We start from the raw sequence: 21,356 nt of genomic DNA, 5'->3' as shown, positions 1-21,356 counted from the left end.
GAGTGGCTGATAAGGGTAATTGTAATACTTCTGGCTACAGAACATCTTGAAATTGCATATGGAAAATCATTTTAACAATTGTGTTAACCTTATAGTAATAAATGTAGAATATTCAGGAAAAAATGTAGTATCCTACAGGCTAAGAAAATTTGTGTTGCTTGTAAAAGAAAGAAATATACGAATAGAAATAGTAGGTGTGCATATATCTGTATATATAACTCAATATCCAGAAAGCTCTGAATTATGATAAAGCCATCTACATTTTATGCAAATAGATCAAATGAATTAAAATTCTATCTGCGATAATGAAATAATACCTTATACAGACTTTGATATAACACCCAATCTGTTTTTGTTGGTATCAGTTGTAAGCCATAGCCTTTCTTGTTAAATAGGATAAACAAGCAGGTAAGAATGAACAACTGTGTGGAATGGAATGTTTACGGAGATTTCTGGATAATAGTTTTTAAACCTAAACAACATTTTATTTGTATTATAGTGAAAATGATACTACATTGGAGCAGAGATAATGAACTGCCATTGGACGTCAACGACAGCAAGCCAACGATGCTGGGAAAGTTTTGCAATTTCACTACTTTAAAAAAACAATTTGCAAAACATACAGTATAAGCCATTGGCAGAAAATAGATAACAGACATTTTCCCACAGACTGATATACTTTATGCAATTACTCAAAAGGACTCCAGCCAGAAATGCATGCTGTAAAAGGATTTACCTTAAAGGAAGACATTCTTGTGTAATAGTGAGAACAATGATTTTATGTAAAATAGACCCATGAAGATTTGGAGGAAAAACACAATAACAGTAACATCTGCTCTGAGCTGCCCCCCAAGCCTATTTAGCAGGGGAATCCCTTACAGGTATGTAAATCAGCCAATGATAATGGTCCCTTACATGGCAATAACAAAAAGTAATTATCTGCCCTGTACCTTGTATGGAATGAATGGCCTTTTGTTATTTCAAGGAATGATTTGCAAAAGAACTTTGTAAAACTATAGCATTTTGTGGCAGTGAAATGACTTAAAGGAACAGTAACGTCAAAGAATAAAAGTGTTTTAAAGTAATGAAAATATAATGAAGTGATGCCCTGCACTGGTAAAACTGCTGTGTTTGCTTAAAAAACACTACTATTGTTAATATAAATAAGCTGCTGTGTAGCAAAGGGGGCAGCCATTCAAAGGAGAAGAAGCTCAAGTTACACAGCAGATAGAAGATAAGCTCTGTCTGTTTAATGGTGTTATCTGTTATCCATTAGTTAACCTGTGCCATATAGCCGTTTTTCAATTTTCACCATTGCTCCACAGCAGCTTGTTAATATGAACTATAGTAGTGTTTCTGAAGCAAACAGATCAGTTTTACCAGTAATGGGCAACAGTACATGATATTTTCATTACTTTTAAACACTTACATTTTTTGATGTTACTGTTCCTTTAAGGTATATAAGCAGTGCTATATTGTATAAACGTGGATTCTAAGGTCTCACATGAATTTTTACCGACCCATTCATTTAGTTATTATCTAATTTGTTGCCAAACTCTACCAAATCTGTTTGAAATTAAAAGGTTTTAGAGGTCTTTATCAAATACACAATGCCAACTGCCTGACATTTGGCAGTCGGATAAATCAGAGCTTACCCTTGTAAAACCTTTTCACAAGCAGACTAGCGAGAAAATAACCCCCATGGTGTCCTATTGACATCACTCAGCTGTTCCTTGACCTAGGTGATTGTTGTGGGCAACTCTGGGGCTAAAACACTTTCCTTATTTAAAAAAATAAAAATAAATAAAAAAAGGACCACTTTCTACAAACAAGCAGCAGTGGAAATTCAAACCCCCGCTAGAATGTAAATCACCAGCGGGATGGCACTCTGATCACTTCGTTTTCCGAAGTCGCACAAAATTTCCTCGTGAGGGGACTTTGGAAAACGAATCGCTCAGAGTGCCATCCCGCCAGCGATTTACATTCCAGACGGCTGGAAGACAGGGGAAGGCAGTTCGGGGAGATTAGTCGCCCCGAAGAAGAGGAGATTTGTCACTGGGCGACTAATTTCCCTGAACCTGACCAATTGTCTCTGCCCTAAATGGTAGAGAAGCTCTCCCCTTGTCAACATACAACTTCTAATTCACCAGGTTCTATTGTCACACTGTTTAACCAACTTTTCTCCCTTTACTACCTTGTCCTTGTCCTTAGCTAGTATTTAGAACATATACTAATTCTTTGCCTCGTCCTTCATCTCTCACTAAGCACATTTCTGTTTGATTCTTCCACATCACTCTAGTCTGAATCCATCCACACAGTAAACTATAACAGACTGTCAGCAATATGCAACTAAAACCACTTTTACCCACAATGCCCTATCACTTCATGTGGTGCCCAAATCAGAATTAAGGTTAATGTTTTGATCTTGGCAGCTGCCCTAAGTTTTAGAAAGTTCTCACTGAGTTCCCAAAATATTACTTAGATGCAGTCCATTTAGGTTCAGAGTGTTCAGCTCCAAAGCCATTATTCACAAACATCATAATCTCATGGCAAAGGTATTTTGTCTAGTTACAATGGAAATATTATTTATTACACACATTTTTGACTCATTTCTCTGATCTCTGTTACAAACAAACATGGAATTCAAATATCCACACTGAGCCATAGCACAGTCTTTTATTACACAATAATATAAACTTCATAATTTGTACAGACAGACATATTAGGGTTTAACAGCTCTGACTGTTCTAATGAAAGACACATCCAAGAAGAAATGTGAATCAAGGTCAATGCAATTTGCAAAAGAAAGTACTAAACAGCTGTATTTAGGCCAAGTGGAGAAAAGTTGGTTATTGTGTTTATGGAATCATCATCAAATGATCACTCTCAACCTGTAGCACAGTAATAAAATTTAAATCATACGCAGCGTGTTCCTGACTCAGGCAATTCCATTTTATAAAAGAAAAAGGCAAAATGAACAGAGAATGTGTCTCCTAGTGCATGCCATCCAAGTCATGATACATGTACTGTATATAAAGATATAAAGTTTATATAGTATAGAAGTAACTGCCTTTAACTGAGTATTTCTGAAAAATGTGATTGGTACATATGATTAATCGATTCCCTACCACCCAGTTGAACTGAAGGAGCCACTTGCATGAGTGTTGAAAAGTTTTCAAAAATACTCAGAAAGTCCAATTGCTTTAGATCCTAGAGAACTTACCAAAATGTTAATAGACCCCACCATAAAAAACACACCTTACGTCACCTTGCCCCATACTAAGTTATTTTTTTGCAGTCCTCCCATATGCATAAATTAGTAAACATAATATTTCACGGACTTATATGAATATGTAACAGCAGTGTTTGCGTTTTATTCCCTAGGAGGAAACTAGGGGACATCTGTGTCCAAGAGATGCTTTATTCAAAAGTTTTTCTCTTATCAGCCACAACAAACTATGTTTCATTATGTGTGACATTTCATTTAATTTACTGTGGCAAGAAAGCAGTGTGACAGCTCCCATGCACATTAATACAAGTAATGTAAGGTACTCCAGCATATTTTGCCTTTATGAATCCCGACTGAAAAATCAGGCTCCCAAAAGACCTCAATGATACTACTTGGAACAAAGGTTCCTAAACTGTGGGACTGGTCCAGAGGGGGGCTTAATGTAGTAGATAAAGGGCTCATCCTGAGATTTGGCCATGCTATAGGATACCCCTAAAACAACATTAGAGTGAATTAAAAATGTACATATAATTCTACTACTGTTATGACCTAAAGGGATGATGAGAAAATTATGTATCCCAAAGGAGCTGTATAATTTAGCTCCTCAGTCAACACAGTAGTAAGGGGTCAGTCCTGTACCCTACACAAAGACACTGCTTTATGACCAAATACACTTTAGCAATTATGATCTCTCCTCCATCAACTGAAAAAGGTTCAAATGAAACAAATATAATCAAACTCTACTAAATCAGCTGGATATTTGCAATACGTATTAACAATTTTGAATATTTTATATTTAGTCAATTTATTAGGACTCTAATTAAACCACAAATGTATCATGATGATGAAATCTTGATTTGCGCATAGTACTGCCAAGCTAGGTCATCACTAATGTTTCAATAGGAGATTTCTTGACACTTGGCTTACAGTAAAGCATGCAAGGAGAATACTCACCCTTTTATTTAGTTGGTCAGGACAAAACACATGATGGAGATATTGGGTGTATTGTCATCGATTTGCTACCAAACCCCTGAAATGCAATAACATAAGTATGATTAGCATTTTGAGCTTCTATATATATATATTATATATATATATATATATATATATATATATATATATATATATATATATATATAAATAATTGCAACCTGACCAACTACATCCAGCAACAAAATATTATTAGCTCTTTATCAAGATATTCTATGACCCATCATATCATTAATTTAAAAGAAATTGCACTTCACATATATATTAATAAATAGCTCCAGGTGCTGCAAAATGAATGGAGCCCTCTTGAGCAGAACCAAAATGACAAAGTTCAACGAGTGCATATATTTTTATATATATATATATATATATATATATATATATATATATATATATATATATATATATATATATATATATATATATATATACACAGTATATATATATATATATATATATATATATACACAGTATATATATATATACTATATATATATATATATATATATATATATATATATATATATATATATATATATATATATATATACATATATACAGTATATATATATATATATATATATATCTCTTTTAAAATGTCGGTACATAAGGACTTTAGGAATATCTTTTCTAAGCTTGTTCTAAATCTACAGACTACAATAATAATCTAGAATCTATTCAGTTAAATGTATATAGATATTTAACACAAAAAGGCGGTCCTTACTGCAAATTAAGAATAAAAGCCTATGTTTAAAAACACAGAATAACAGTAACTGTAAGAACTAATGTAAATGCCCCCAATGCCGCATATTTATGAGCAGCAAGGACTATCAGTTCCATATGCTGTGCTCTCTTAAAACACATTTTATCCCCAGAATTGGTTGGCCTTGTTCACAATCACAGATGGTCAGGCAAGGTCAAACTCTATGCTGCTGATTACAGTTTAAGCCTGGATTTTTAATGATTAATAAAGAACACTGATCAAATCTAACTTTCCCTGGACAGATACACACACACACATATAAATATATGTTTTAACATATAGATCTAAAATATTAGGGCAAAGACACACGCTGATATTTCAGAAAAATAGTCGCCCAGCGACAAATTGCTTCTTCTTCGGGCGACTAATCTCCCCGAACTGCCTTCCTGGTGGCTAGAATATAAATCGCAGGTGGGATGGCACTCAAACAAGGAAACTTTGGAGTGCCAAAGCAATCTGAGTGCCGGCAATTTTGATTTTAGCCGGTGGGAAGGCAGTTTGTGGAGATTAGTTACCTGAAGATAAGCGATTTGTCGATGTGCAACTAATCTCCCGAAATAGCAGCATGTCTCTGCCCTTAGCCACATCGTAATATTAATATATCAAACATCCTTTTAACTCTAGGTCATTTTGCTTAACCCCCCCCCACCCCACTGTTCCCCTTTCATCTATGAATTATAACATCGCATCCTTGACAGTTTCTGATTATTTGCATTAGATTAACCGTGTGCAGCAGTGGATCCCAGATACGAGAATCACTACAATCCTTTTTCAGCATTTGTGGTGTAAACAGAGATTAGTTACACATTAGACAATCCTAACTACAGATCATCTGAAACAGTATAGAGATTATTCCAAACCTAATATCAATATTTGCATTCACTTTTCCTGCTATACCATCCTCATCTTCAATCCCATAAGCATCACAAACATACCTTTAATATAGTTTTAATAGTTTAATGATCTTCAGGAAAGCTTGGGATCACCATAAACCCATTTGTTAAGGCAAACTCTTTAAACCGGTGTAGGAGATACAAAAAACCAAGTTGTTTTAGTGAAAAAAAAAAACAATTTCAAGATACAGCCAAATTCCAATAGATGCGCACTCAACTCTTACATTAAAAACTCCATCGACCTCTCTGCTTGGTGAAATCGTATTCCATGCAAAAGACGGAGCAGAAGGCCAAGAGTACTGTGAAAGGACCACCCTAGATCACAGGACACATGATAATCTTGCTTTTCAGGGTTTATAGAATATGATATGCCATCCATCTTTGTTCTCTCCTCAGCTGCATGGCTTACTCTTGGTTTCTAACAGTATTGCCTTGTTGTCTGTTCCCCCGCCATACCAACAATCACCAAGTCCTTTCTCATTTCACCATTTGCTTGCAGCAGAGGTTCACTTGAGACCCATCCATCTTACAATGCCTGGAGTGACAGATGCTCTTAAGACTGAACATACTGTGGAGAGTGAACGGCAGATAACATCTCCAGAAACTGTAGCTTTAACTCGGGGGCTGTCCTGACTGACTGACACTGGGACCATAAACCTTTCAAAGGCACAAAGAAAACAATAGAGAAGACAGAGAAATCCACCACAAATCAAGGGCAGATAAGTCTTATTTGGTGACCAAGCTCAATTTGCACAGAAGGTCAACTTACACACAAGTAAAAAAAAACTGCCCTCAACACACAAAAATATTCAACTTTCCACTGCTGCCGTAACACCAAAACAACTTAAACACTTGTATGAGATAGAGATAGATAGATAGATAGATAGATAGATAGATAGATAGATAGATAGATAGACTTATTGCAAGAAACCAATTTGCTCAGTTGCCTCATTGGGCAGACACACATGACCAGACACACATGAATTAATGCTCTTATATAAGAGGAGTAGGAGTGCAGGAGTGTACATTAAGAATTCAAATATTTAAAATATCTAACATATGAAAATGCAATAATAGAAGGTCAAAACCAAAATGAAAACACACTCCCTTAATCTAACAGATAATATTTAAGAACACATTTTTACAAAGATGTAAACTAGAAATAGAGAGCAGTGAGGTTTTCTCTAAGAAACATTTTTACACTGCATATCAAGAATGAAATCTAAGTGAATAGTGGAAATAATCTTTTTTTTTTTTTTTTTTTTATCCCAAATTAAGAATTCTGTTGCAAGTCATTTTTAGAAGGGTATTTTTTAAAGATAGGGCTTATAGTTACATGTTATTTTTCTGTAAATGTATTGGCATAAATTATGTCAAAACATTTGTGACTAAGGCTAATGCAACATTTACATCAAAATATGATGTTGAAATTATTTGAGCTACTAAAGACTCGCTCCCGTTGCACTGTATAATGTCTTATGTGCAGCTTTCCAGCTATTTGGGTAAGACTTGTATATTTCAGCATTCTCACTTGTTTCATAACATATATATATATATATATATATATATATATATATATATTTATATATATATATATATATATATATATATATATATATATATATATATATATATATATATATATATATATATATATATATATATATATATATATATATTATATATATATATATATATAACAGAGATTCCTCCAAAGGGCATATAGCTTGCCTGAAACGTCGCTGTACTGATGTGTTGAATTTACACTTTTTGCAAAGATTGTGTGCTACTCCATTTGTTTTTTCTCCATATTGAGTGAGGACAAGACGGAGTCTCCAGTGGGAGCGTGTACCAAGACTTTCGCTTAGTTCGCTGGAAAGAGTGCTGGGGCAATTGCTATTTTATATATATATATATATATATATATATATATATATATATATATATATATAGATATATAGATATAGATATAGATAGATATAGATAGATATATAGATATACAGTATAGTTACAGAATACTTGTGAAAAAAAAATCAGACGTCGTTTTTTTTTCAATGAATGTTGTTTTTTTCCCATAAGTATTCCCGTTGAGTGCGATATTATGTCACTTTATTTACCAGCACCTGGGCAAGTTTAGGGTGTGCTCCTCCATTGGGCTGGTGCAGAACCCCAAAACATAATGTGCAGCATTTCTAAGCCTACTTCTTTGTAAACCTTTACTTTTCTATTAAAAAAATACAGTAAACAGAATAAAAACTCAAAGGCTAAAATGTAAGTCTATTCATCTCACTACCAATCTCTGGGCATCCATATTTTGTTGAACTGCAAGTCCCATAATCCCCATTAAAGAACAGCATGGGGGTTGCACGTTGACCATTTCATGAAAGAACCTTACAGTATAAATTATATAAAGTTTGTTACTGGTGTAATTAGCCTGGTTTAATTGCTCCAGTAACAGATTGCGTTTTTAAATAGAAATATTACAGTGAGTCACAGCAAGGTCAGAGCGACCTGACACAGTGCCAATATAATACACTCAATATTTTCCCTAAGAGCCATTTGTCATTGGTACTCGCTTCTTCTATGCTAACACTGACACATGACCTTGAATTGACGGCTCTATTACTGCCATGCTCATTTTTGTGGGGAGATGTAAATAGCATTAATTAAATTAGCCATCTCCAAACACAATGGAGATCCATACACATATATAGAGAACATACACCCACATGGTAAGTTCTTTATTGCCTGGCTGACCAAACACAAAAGCGTAAACTCAAACGCACATTATAGGTAAAGAAAACTCTCTAGATGGGGGAAATTCATCAGTAATAAACAATGGAAAGGTTTTACCCTTCATCAGCACATTTGCACTTCAAAAAAGAGGTAAACCCTTCAGCTAGACCTCAGGCTTCAGCCATTTCAACTCCATTTGTCTATTGATATCACCGATTTATTTTATTGAAGTTGCAGGAGTCCTGCTTTCTTGGGTTTCATTTAGACACAATATGTTTTCTTATGTAACTGTTAAGACAATTTCTTCTCTGATATGTGTATTTTGATATGTAATTGTGTTTTTATTTTCTCTTTTCTATGAATTCTACCCCAGGCTGCTCCATTTTATTTCCTTGCATACAGACTTAGGCTAGGACCAGATGGAGCCAAAATCAGCCTGCTGAAAACGGCAGGCCGATTTCAGCCCCTCACTGTGAGCAGTATATTTTTCTTCTTTCTCATCCAGAACTCTTGTGTCCACTCTAGTTCTCGGCGGATCCTATTTTGTAAAGCCTGTCATTATAAAAAAAATATATGCAAGCACCCACTTTTTTTTAAAGATAAACTAAATCCAAATGTTTCACACAACCCAAAGAGAAAAAAAGGGGTAAAGTCAGCACTCAAAAGAGTTAAGGTGGCCATACTGCTGCCAACTAGGCCACTCCACACAAGTCAGCAGTTTACTGGCCCATGCATGGACGAGGACTACATTGGTTATAATCTTCTGCATAGGCCCTTGCCATGATTCCATTGTTGGCTTGGGGCTATGACCAGAACAGCCTGAGTGGGTGAACAAAAACAGACAATAATACTTGTTGGCTGCTAATAATTCAAAAGTGATGTGGTAGATCTATGAACCTCAGAGGGGCAAATTTACTAAAGGGCGAAGTGGCTAACGCTAGCGAAAATTCGCCAGCGTGACGTCATTTCGTTACTTTGCCGATTTACTAACGGGTGCTGGCGTAAATTCGCTAGCGAAGTGGACCTACTCTTGCGCTACTTCGCACCCTTACGCCAGGCGCAGTTGTGCTATGGCGAAGGGAAGTAACTACGCTAATTCACTAATTTTCGCATTTTACTGAACGTTTTTTCTTGCGCCAGACTTGCCTTCACCACCTCAAAAAAAGTTGAATTTTTTTCTATGTCCCAAAAAACGATGGTGTCTCTTACTTTTTTGAAGGGTGAAAGGTTGAAAAAGATTTTTTGGGGGTACCCTCCTTCCCCCTACATTTCCTAACATATGGCACCTAAACTATACAGTGGGCACATGTATAGGGCAAAATAACACCTCTATTTTATCTTATGAAGCTTTCCCAGGCTTGTGTAGTGTAATGTATTTGCTGCTACATATACGTTCATTGTACTTTAACTGCACGCCGTATGCAAATTAGGCATCGCTAGCGTAACTTTGCTTTGCTTGACAAGTGAACAGTAGCACAACTTTGCTACCTTTCGCCTCCCTGAGCGCAACTTTGGATTTTAGTGAATTAGCGGTGCCCTGGCGAAACTTTGAAGGTAAGTAAATATGACCCAGAATGAGGGCGGAGTTGCGGAACTCCGTGTTCTTCTTCCTTAATATAAAGAGGCCTTGCCCACACCAAGCTATTTGTAACGGCATTACAAACACTATAGTAAGGCTGAGCCAACAACGCCTTCACAGAATCTTTGGAGAAACAGAGCAAATTAAAAATATATATTCAGCTTTTAATTTGTTCATTGAGAAAACCCATAGGGTCATAAAAATAGGTATACTGGATCTAAAAGCACAAGAGATAATTTGGATTTTAGTGAAAGTAAACAGCTTAGAGCAATTTTTAACTCCTTGTGAGCCAGTGGTGCCTGAGCTATCCATGCCACTGAGGCTGGCACCACAGACTCTATTGCATGTGTCATGTAAATGGCAAACTGAATGTCCAAGTTGACTCAGTTTAGGTAAAGCAGTCAGCAAAAAGGGGTGGGTTTTACCATAATGTGGGTGGGGTTTCCAGCAGATAAAGAATAAGCTTGGGCGTAACTGGCCATGACCTAGGGACATCATGGACATGTATTAAAATGTCCTGAATTTATATTTTCAAACTAATAATTAGAAAAAAAAATTAGCTGCAGCTCTTACATCTATCAACTCTGATGCAAGCAGGCCATACACTTATTTTTTATCAATTGACGAATGTTTGAATATCAAGCGTACTTTTTAATGCAACAATATTTAACATTCAGATTTAAACTTTCAGATAAAAGTAGGAAAAATTACAAATCAGACAACGTTCTAGACCGTTTACGTTCTTACGAAAGTTATGCCCTGGAAATAGTGACAGTCATCCATGGATATCATCAGATAAGCAATACATGCAAAGATATTTTCATTATCCTCCAAAAATGTTCTAACCTGTCGTCCGATCAACTAAACGACAGTCTCAATGGTACAAAAAACAACTTTATCACCAGATAAAAATGTCAATTCTGTTCGCAAGTTTGGAAACTTTCCCTAGTAGAATTCTGTACTCAATGAAGTGGTTGTATTATCAAACTTTGTAGGAAAAAATATATTTCAATTGTGCATCTGTGCATATTTTAATATCATTAACACTGCCATCAGCTTCGACTGCCACTACAGAAAGTTGATATTTATTTTCCTCACTGTAAGACAAGGATTATGTTTACAGGTCTTGCCAAACACAACCCTCCCCTTACTACAACATAGACAGGCCTTATCCTATATGTATGACATCATCAATTTACTATAACCTTGCACTCAAACGTGTCATATAGAAATACAGTAATCAGCCCACTACATGTACAAAAGCTGAACAGTAGTGACCTGGATTATCCTTCAATGGCAGTTCATAACAGGAATGTAACTTTCCCTGTTACCATGGGGTCTGTTTTCTCTGCAAATAACTACTCTGAGTTAATTAGGCACCAGGGTGTTGGGTCATGGCTTATATCTCATGCATACTGTCCTGCCGAGTGCTGCCTGTTGGTAAAGAAAGATGCACAGTTCATTCCCAGTAAACAAAAGGCTATTACATTCCAATGAATGCCATTACTAGCACAAACCCATAAATATCAGCCCTAAATAGCTGATGAGACCTAAGGAAAAAAAGGCAGAGAAGGGGGAAGGCTCTCATTCTGACATATGAAGAAGCCATCATCATTACATTAAGGGCCACCAATAAAATTGCCCTAAATTAGTAATGCTGAAAGGGCTGTTAAGTCTAAAACTAAGCAAGGCCAATTAAAGTAACCCATTCTTATCCAACAGCCATTTCACAGTAAAAATAGGAATTTACTCAACAACTCATGGGAAAAAGGAATGGCCCCCCAAAGGTCAAGGAATGATCCAAAAGCCATTCCCAATAAACAACATGAGCTAAAAATAAATTATACAACACAGTTTTAATGAAGCACAACTTTATAGCAGAACTCTAAAAAAATATTGAGACCCCGACAAATCCCAACAACATGGCTGCCAAGAAAAGCCACTCCAGTCTGGTGGGAAGACCAGGCAAGTGGGGAGGTTGCAAATAACAAACCATTACAAACACTGCATAGAATATATTTGATATAGAAATGATAATGCTGAATTATTACAGTGCAAAACAAATGCTATAATATTAATGAAAGGCAGTAATGTTTAATGTGAAGCCACAGTAGCATCAACTACCAGAATAATGGCAAAGACACAAAGCTTTAGGGCTAGGCCACACGGGAAGATTTCAGGGAGATTAGTCGCCTGGCGACACGTTTTTAAAAGACAATTTCGAGCGACTTTGAAAAACGTATTGCCGCGTGTGAATAGGCGCAGGCGACTTTAGCGCTAGCGGGTGCGAGATACCAGCAAGCCATTCAGGGAGATTAGTCGCCTCAAAGACGCGGCGATTAGTCGCCAGGCGACCAATCTCCCTGAATCTTCCCGTGTGGCCCTAGCCTTATACCTTTGTGCAGATCATTTGTTTTTAAGACAAGTGGGAAATTTCCTAATTTTCAGCCACTGTCATGATACATGGCAGAGCTCCGCAGGTACTAAAAGGTTAAAAAGAAGGAACAGTTCTTCCCTCCCCCACTTTAAAGTAAAAAAAAAAAAGTAAGAATTCAAGGGTGTGAAAGAAACCTGTTTTGCAAAGAATTACCAAAGATGTGCAAATCATCCCGTATGGTACGGATTACATTCACAAATGGCCTTCTACTTTCAGAGAGATTCAGTAGGGCAAAGCCACCCTGACTATCTCATCCATCAGTGTATGTCAAGTCATTCATCACAACAGTAAGAAATGCGTGCTTTTGTACTTAAAGTAAGGCCATTAGCATATCAAAAAGCAAAAGGTATGCATTCTTAATGCAATTATAGCAAGGGTTCAACTCAATTACCCAGGCTTTAGGTTGATAAACAAAGATATACCACTGGACATGTTGCAATCTTAAGCAATTTTGTAAATCAAACGCAAATATGTAATATAGTTGTGCCAAACAGAAAGCAAACCATGCATAAGTACTAACGCAAATATTAGATTCTAATGGATTTTTTTGCTGCTGATCAATTGTTTCATAAGTATCAATGGATACCAAAAAATCAATGCTAAATTAAGTTGGGGGGGAATGGACAGACTTGTTAATTAATTCGATTTAAAAATGTCTTCATTTGAGTCTCAAATGAAAATTAAATTAAATTACAATCGTACATCTGAGCACTCGGCAATCCATTCTGCTCACATATACATATTTTCAAATCTCATCTGCCATTATTTCTCCCCAACAAAGATGCCAAAATGATTCTCATAGGAATATCATAACTATTTCTGTTGCTTCCAAATAGGTTTTCAGCTTGCTGGGGCAACAGTATGTCCGAGCTTTGTTTGATTATACTTTCCAGAAAGAAAGAGGGGAATATTAAAAGCTGACTGTCACTTTTAAGTCCATTAAACTGTACAGTCATTTAATAAATCTGCTTCTAAAATAGTTTTTTTTTTTTTTTAAGGTTTTCTTAACAAGTTCCTCAACCTAACATTTTTCTCCCAGCTGCAAAGAAGACAATGATGCTGTGAGTCACCAACAGATAACAGCTTTTGTTACTGTAATTGAACTATTGACACACAGCATGGCTGAACTGAAAAACAGTAAAAAAAATAAATAAATAAAAAAAAAAAGCTAATCTTATTTGTAAACAATAGTGATTACGTTTCCACTACAGTTTGGGTACAAGTTTATATCAATGAAAGTTCCCCTTTAAAATATTGTTACAGAGAAACTAATAACAGAAAAACAAAAAGGGCCCATACATTCACAAGGCAGGCAGAAATGTTGGTTTCTTGATTTCTGATAATACAGAACAAGTATGACCAGTCTCCATTCAGCTTCAAGCCCCGGCATCCCCCGACACCCAGTTGTAGTTGTAGTTCAATAACAATTGAAAGCCAAAAAGACAAATGAAAACCTGGCACAGCCTTAAATATAAGCTGCATGGAAATGTTGCCACCAGATTTGATAAATTATTCTTATGAAATTCATATGAAAATAGTCCTCAATTCAATAGAATTCAATAGAAATAGTCGAGTTTAAGTAATGTACAGGTATGGGATCTGTTATCCGGAAACCTGTTCTCCAGAAAGCTGGATAACAGGCCCTTTACCTGTATTCACACTGGCACCTCAACATCAGAATTTTTTTTATATTAATCACTATGCAATTGGTCAGTGGAGATACTGAAATCTTGCTTTAATTGGGTTTAAAAAAATCAGTGAATAACCCTCCAAAGAATTACAGTCTGTTTTTATTCACTTTCCATGCAACTTCGAAGCAGCTTTCCCCATTAGCACAAAAACCCCATAGGCATGAGTTCTAATTGCCAAATGTGTTTTAATTACTGTCCACATCCAAATAACACATGCAGTCCAATATTAACTTAATAACTGAGTGCTTCCTTTTAATTTTCCTGTGCCCTCATATGTACGGCTTTAAACTCTGTTTTCCCCGCAGTGGTACTGTGGTTAGTATTGCTGTGTTGCAGAACTGGGATCCCTGTACTTGTGTGGGTTTCCTCTGGGCACTTTGGATTCTACACACACCCCAAAAACCTACAGGCAGGTTAGCAGACTCCTGATAAAAATGACCACTGTAAGTGAATGTGATAGGGAGACTGTAAGCTCCATTGGGGCAGGGGCTGATGTATATTCTCTACAATGGGTTGTAAAATATGTTGGTGCTATATAAGTAAAGCAAAATAATTATACCAAATCATTTCTGCCAGAGGATTACTAGCACAGTATACAAAACAGTGACACAAATATTCCACAAGAGCCACTTACTGCTTTGGAAATGCTTCACCTCCATCTTATTGATCTATGTTTCCCCAGGCAGACTTGTTCTGTGTGGTTTGTGAGAGCTGCTTGCACAATCGACTCCTCTTGTTATGGTAAGTGCTGCTATAGTGGGTGTGCCAAGGCCTACCTGACTCGTTCAGTTTTACTGGAAATACAGATTCTTGGCTCTCAAACAAAATGTAATCCCCAAAATTACAACAGGTTGCAAATAATTGTCCAGTTGTCTAAATCCAATATAAATAAAATCTGCTGTATACAGTAGTGATTTGCGGGTAGAGAAAAATTTGACCACACCCGACCCTAACCCAGTGCACTTCCAAATTTATAGACCCGCATCTACCCCATCCTGTAATGATGTCTCGTAATGGGTGGAGCTGCACAGGCGCAAATATATAAAAACCACTGACTGGAAGCCGGCACAGTAAGGTCACGGGGTGGGGAGGGTGTACGTAGGGTTGCCACATTTTCTGGAAAAAAATACCAGCCTTCCTATATATTTATCTTTTTTCCCTATTAATAACATTGGGACCAACAATCATTTTTACCCGGTCAGGCCTGTAAAATACCGGCCAGATGGCAACCCTAAGTGTAAGGAAGAGCTCCCCATGTGAGTGTACTATCGCTGGCCAGGGGCAAATTTATTTTTAAAAACTACTGTTAACCCCAATCAGGGTGCTGGTTCTATTAGCCCATACTTTGGTGGGGCAAAATATTTTAGAGTAAAAGGTACCCTTTAACCAAGTAAATACAAACTGGCTGTACCTAATTTTAGCATTTTTGCATTTATAATATACAAACCCTCCCTATTCAACTCATCTCATCCCAACAATTATTGCATTTCAAATTTAAAGGACCATCAATTAGCCATAAATACAATCAACAATTGTGTATAAAGAGCATCTGAAACTTTTTCTTAATAGGCTAAAGGCTGGAGGGGAAACAAGTTAGTGTCAGAGCCCGACATGTACAGTATATTATTACCAACAGAAAACTAAACACATTAGTGAAAGGGATGAAAACAAAATTATATGTCTCGTGATTTACTAGAATACTGCACAATGAATCAGACCTGTGCACTCTGGCCACTATCAGGAGGAGTCCAATAAGTGGCCCAAAGTCAGAGGTGGGACCAGTGGCATAACTAGGTGTAGAGGGACCCAGGTATAGGATGCAACCTGGGCACCCCCCCCTTCAAACCTGCGGGTACTGCCTGCGCCAATGAAAAATTCCCCCACCCTGCTTCCTGCTATTTGCTTGCTGAAGCTCTGGTGGGCCCAAGAAGGTACAGGAGTGATTGCACCCCCTCTAATTGCGCCACTGGGCGGGTCCTGAGAGACACTGATGCATGATTCGCAAACGATGAAGGATAGCAAGGAGTGTGATAGGGCAAGGAGTGGCTGAGGGACATGGAGGTATGGCCAGGAATGCAATTTAGTTAGCAATTGGGCCCACCACTCTCAGTGCAGAATAACTGTAGCTCCATATATTCAAATGGAAGCCCTGATGCCACTATCCCCAGTGTTGATCTGGTAAGGTCGTAGATGTGGTTTCTTATGTGATTTGCCATTCAGCACCCTAATAACAAGCAGTGCAAGTTTTGCATGCATTTCTATGACATTAAATTAGATTGTAAATTAGTTTTAGATCGCATTTAATGACTACCTGTTTAAAAGGAAACATTGTGCCTTTTATTACATATGTATGTTTATTATATATGTAGTGTGTTCATATTAGTATTCAGATACACAGAACTGTAGACAATGTGGCTATTGGAAAAATACCTGACAGCTTTTATTGTGCTGGATTCGGGAAAGGAGGCGGGGTTGGCAATTTTGCAAAGGAAAGAGCATGATTACAAAAACAGGCATTTAATGCATTCTCTGAATAATGACCAGGTCTAAAAGCCACTGAAATGATTCTGTGCTCTGATCTATGCCAGGAAATGCTATTTAATCCTAGACACTGGGACTCTCTGACCTGGAGGGTTTTATCAGCCCCGCTGTGACCCTGACCGGTTACTCTCCAGCTCCCACACAAAATTGTTTGTCCAACACTGCTTCTCTAAACAAAGCTTCAAACAATTCTTGTCATGGAAAAAGCACAAATTTTGGTAATTTGTTTCAACTTAAAGGATTTTAATTCTTTAAGTTTTACCTTACATTTATTCTGTTGCAGGCATGTCCATGGTGGAAAAAGAAAATGGTGCTTTACTCCAAGTACAGAAGATTCAAGGGCTCATTTACTAAAGCTCCATTACGTGCAAATGGAACCCTGGAAGTCCAGCTTGATAAAGGTCCAGGAGCAAGACAGAAATGTTGCAATTGTCACAGATCAAAGTCATATGTCTGAAATAAAGGTTTTTTTAAACTTCATCCTTGAGCTGTTGCTGTGTCGTATACTAGAATTCTACAATCCAGTTGGTGAGTGGACCACGGGTCAGGTGCACTGACTGAAAACTATTGTAAAGATTGTGAGTGCTACAAAGGGAACCCTGGAAGTAACATCCCCTTGGAGAAGTTAAGAGAAAATCAGAGGGAAATGTATTATGCATTATATATTGGTGGAACCACAGGAAAACAATTTACCCATAGAAAAAAAAATCCCATGTCTTCAAAAATGACCTATATCCCACAATCACATTGGACATTGGGGACATTCAAATATGCAACTGCATGCTTGTTATATATTGATGAATAATGCTGAGTTACGGCTGGTGCTATAAAAATAAATAAGTATTAAGGCATCTTGGTCACGTCACAAAACCTTTCGATCTATATACTTGCTATAACATAAATACCTGACTTGAGCTTAAACACATCTCATTCCTTATACTGCAGGATAAACAAATGTACTGTATACAATTCACTCACAAACATAGAGGCAGATTTATTGCAATCTGGTTAATTTGACCTAAAGAGTAAGGAAGGATTCAGCCATTTTCAGGTTGGCCAGTAAACCACTCACATACATTAATGGGCAGGATCTAACCATTCTTCCCCAAAAACAAAAGCAGGATTCGGGCAACAAATCACAACTTTGCACAACAGAGAAAGTCAGTCTGCAGTTCTCTCTCAGTTCTGCCTTTCTGCTGGCTCTCCACCAGCTACGTGTACATATGAGCCGGCCAGCTTTCTACACTGCAAACAAGGTATCAGCTATCCACAATTACCTAAAAGAATCAGCCAGTAAGGAGTAATATGGCTAGTGTTAGCAATGTTTTATATTGAGCAGCACAGCTTTTAAATAAAAAAACACTCCGAAACAGCTTCCATAAAAAGCATGTGATAGAAATACATTCCTGCAAGTTGGGTCATGGGTACAATGTCTGACTTTGCTAAACAATCCTGATCTATTATTTTTCTTGACTACAAAGCACAGAGCATATCACATTGTGCTGTTTACCTGGATCATTTTTGCTGCCTATTGTAAACTACAACTCCCTAAATCGGAAAGTTCCTCAATAAAAGAATTACAAACCTTTCTGTAAATCTATAAAGTAAAACCATCAATGACCAGCCAAGTAAAGGAATACTGTCAGTATGTTTAAAAAATATTGTAACATTGGCTTCATCTTTTATCCACCAACTTTATCTAGGTAGTGGAAACAAGCCCTCAGTTATTATGCGAAAGTACAAGTTGGAAATAAAAGATAATTTAATTACCATGAAGTTAAGAGTAACGAGAAAGTCATTCATCTCTACATGAACAGCTGAAGCATTGTGCAAAGTAGTGCTGGGGCGGCAATTTGGATGACACCCTACAGCCCTTTAACCCTGAAACTTTGGCCACCAACATAGATTGATCATACAGACATCTGGCAGGCTACCACAACCTAGATATAAAAAGAGAAAAAGCACAGCCACTCATTCTGCTTTTACAGAATTGCTTATAACTGCTCACATATATCTTGAATATGTTTCCAACAATAGTAGTGGCATCATGGTGTAGCCCCACCCTTTGGATTACATAATTGGCAGTTACTGCCATTGAGTTAGGACTGGGCATTAAAAATGGCTGAAGACAGAGGTTCATGTTTGTTAGGGGGATTCGGAAAATGTCTTAAGGTGGCCATACACGGGCAGATAAAGCTGCTGATATCGGTCTTTTGGACCGATTTGACAGCTTATCTGCCCGTGTATGGGGGTTTCCGACGGGTCTTCCCGATCGATATTTGGCCACGATATCGATCGGGAAGGTTTGATTTTTAACAGACCGACCCGTCAGAGCCACTTGGCGCATCGTAATTCGATTGTTCGGCCATACGGTCGAACGTTCTAATTACCCCTGATATAGCCATGCCGTTAGTGGCATATCGGGTAAAGATCCGCTCATTTGGCGATGTCGCCAAACGAGCGAATCTTTGAGTCTATGGCCACCATTACAGTCTCCATCTTGCTCTTCTTTACTTCATTCTTTTAACAAGTGTATCTCTCCAGGGGCCCTCAACACATACCTATTTGTCCACCTCCACCCAAAGACAGCGGTGTATATATAGAAATATGCATATGGTAATTCAGTATTTGGATGAATCCAAAAATCATAGATTTGGCTCCTGCATTAAAGAAGATACATTTACTTAGAGAAATAATATATTTTACCCTCCACAATGGCTCCAGCCCCCATACCTGTGAATGCTGCCAAGCCAAGGTATGCTTGTGGTGATTCATGTGTGCCCAGGCGCATGCTGTTCTCCCCATTTATACAGAAAACTCGACTCTTATCAACAGACGGCAGTACATTTTGTTCAAAGCACTTCATATTTTTACGGCTTGCTGTAAATTACAAGAAACTGAACTTGCCTAGATGAATTATTCTAGCTTCACTGTATGCCAGAAAATCCAATTGTCCATAACCTTTTCACCTCCTGTAATATTGGAACAAGCTGTACCTGTATCAGCAGCTGCAACACACTGTACCTTCCCTGCTATGTTTGTAGCAAAACCATCAGTCCTGCCAATGAATGTAGTATTATATGAAATATATTCCTAAATTCCTATTATGAGGTTGCCAATAAATTCTGTTTCCTTGCAATTCTAATCAAGGGCATTTCTGACATCTTTTTTTCTCATAACCTAATTATATCCTTAATGTTAACAGTTTGGAAAAAATGGAAAATAAAATGTAAATCTGGCAACAACATTATCGCTATAAGGGTTTCGCAAGATGTTTTTTCTTCAGTTAATTTACACTGTGTTTAAGCCATTAGAGGCAAATTAAATAAAGCATGTGCCAAATCCATAATTTTTAAATGTTGCCAAACATTGAATCCTCCAGATAACATTTGGCCAAAGTTAAAGGGATTGCTCACCTTCCAAACACTTTTTTTCAGTTGAGTTGTTTTCAGATTCACCAGAAGACTTTTTCCAATTGTTTTCCATTTTTATTTGATACCGTTTATAAAGTTGAATGTTCCTGCCTCTGGAGTTTCAGTCTGGCAGCTCAAAAAACTCAACAAAAACATAACTTGAGCTTTTTGAAAAGTAAACAAAATTTCAAGCAAATTTGCAATATACATAATTTAAAAAATATGCAAACTTTTCATGATTTTTAATGGTTTCTGAAAATTCCTTAAGCCTAGCCCCCTGCTGATCTGTCTGACTACTTTGCTGAGCTGGCTGACTACTGTTACTTTATATCAGCAGCCAGCTGTCCTCAGCCTGCATCCTCCAACCCAACAATTTCCTGCACATGTGATTTCAATAAGGAACTGAACATCATAGTGCAATGCATTGAGGGTTATGTAGTATCTGCATGCTGTCTGTAAGCTATGGAGAAGTGTTTAGTCCCTCCTTCCCTGCCAGGATTTCAAATGATGCAGAAAGAAAAGAACTGTTAAACAGCTGGATTTCAGCATAGAAAATTGCATTTATTAATACTTTTTGAAGAAATAGGTAACTGTGATGGATATATTAGGGGTTTCTGTGTTATGTGGACATCTTTATCAAATTTTGGTTTGGAAGCCGGAGTTCCCCTTTAATGAAAGTCATTGATTCTGCTCAGCAAGGACAAGAAATGTATCAACTTAATGTATCAGTTTAGAACAGTTTACAGGGTCAGCAATCCCCCCCCCCCCCAGAGCTACTTCAGAAGGTGACAAATGAACCTTTTAGATCAGGAGTGCCCATACTTTACTAATGCGAGGTCTGCTTTTAGTGATGGTGTCCCATTATGATCTACATCCATAAAAACATTGTTAGCATTCTGTTTCATGGAAAATATTACTTAAATACTAATTATTGGGAAAATGTACATTGCTATATCTAACAAACAACTATATCTTATGTATCTACTGATCACCAGCTAGAGGTCTACTGGTAGATCCCGTTCTACCTTTTGGGCACCCTTGTTTTAGATTTATTAGAAAAACTGCTGCAAATAGAAGATAATTG

General features: G+C 37.1%; 1 protein-coding gene across 6 annotated transcripts in view; it reads right to left on the bottom strand.

Annotated features, from left to right (window-relative positions):
- Window positions 1-21,356, bottom strand: part of LOC108719216 (GREB1-like protein) — a 71,609-nt gene that overhangs the window by 35,518 nt on the left and 14,735 nt on the right. For 2 of the 6 annotated variants that reach the window (XM_018267937.2, XM_018267931.2), the window contains exon 2: window positions 4,184-4,259. The exons of 1 other annotated variant lie outside the window; for it this stretch is intronic. The gene's annotated coding sequence lies outside the window, so the exon portion shown is untranslated. Of the gene's footprint in view, window positions 1-4,183; window positions 4,260-5,917; window positions 5,992-6,099; window positions 6,458-14,952; window positions 15,085-21,356 lie in introns of those variants that run through there. 3 more of the 6 variants (XM_018267932.2, XM_018267933.2, XM_018267934.2) reach the window with 3 other exon arrangements.

The sequence above is a fragment of the Xenopus laevis genome, chromosome 6L, assembly GCF_017654675.1.
Source record: "Xenopus laevis strain J_2021 chromosome 6L, Xenopus_laevis_v10.1, whole genome shotgun sequence".
NCBI classification, from domain to species: Eukaryota; Metazoa; Chordata; class Amphibia; order Anura; family Pipidae; genus Xenopus; species Xenopus laevis.
Note: the sequence above shows the minus strand (reverse complement) of the source record. Positions and strands in the feature narration are given on the sequence as shown.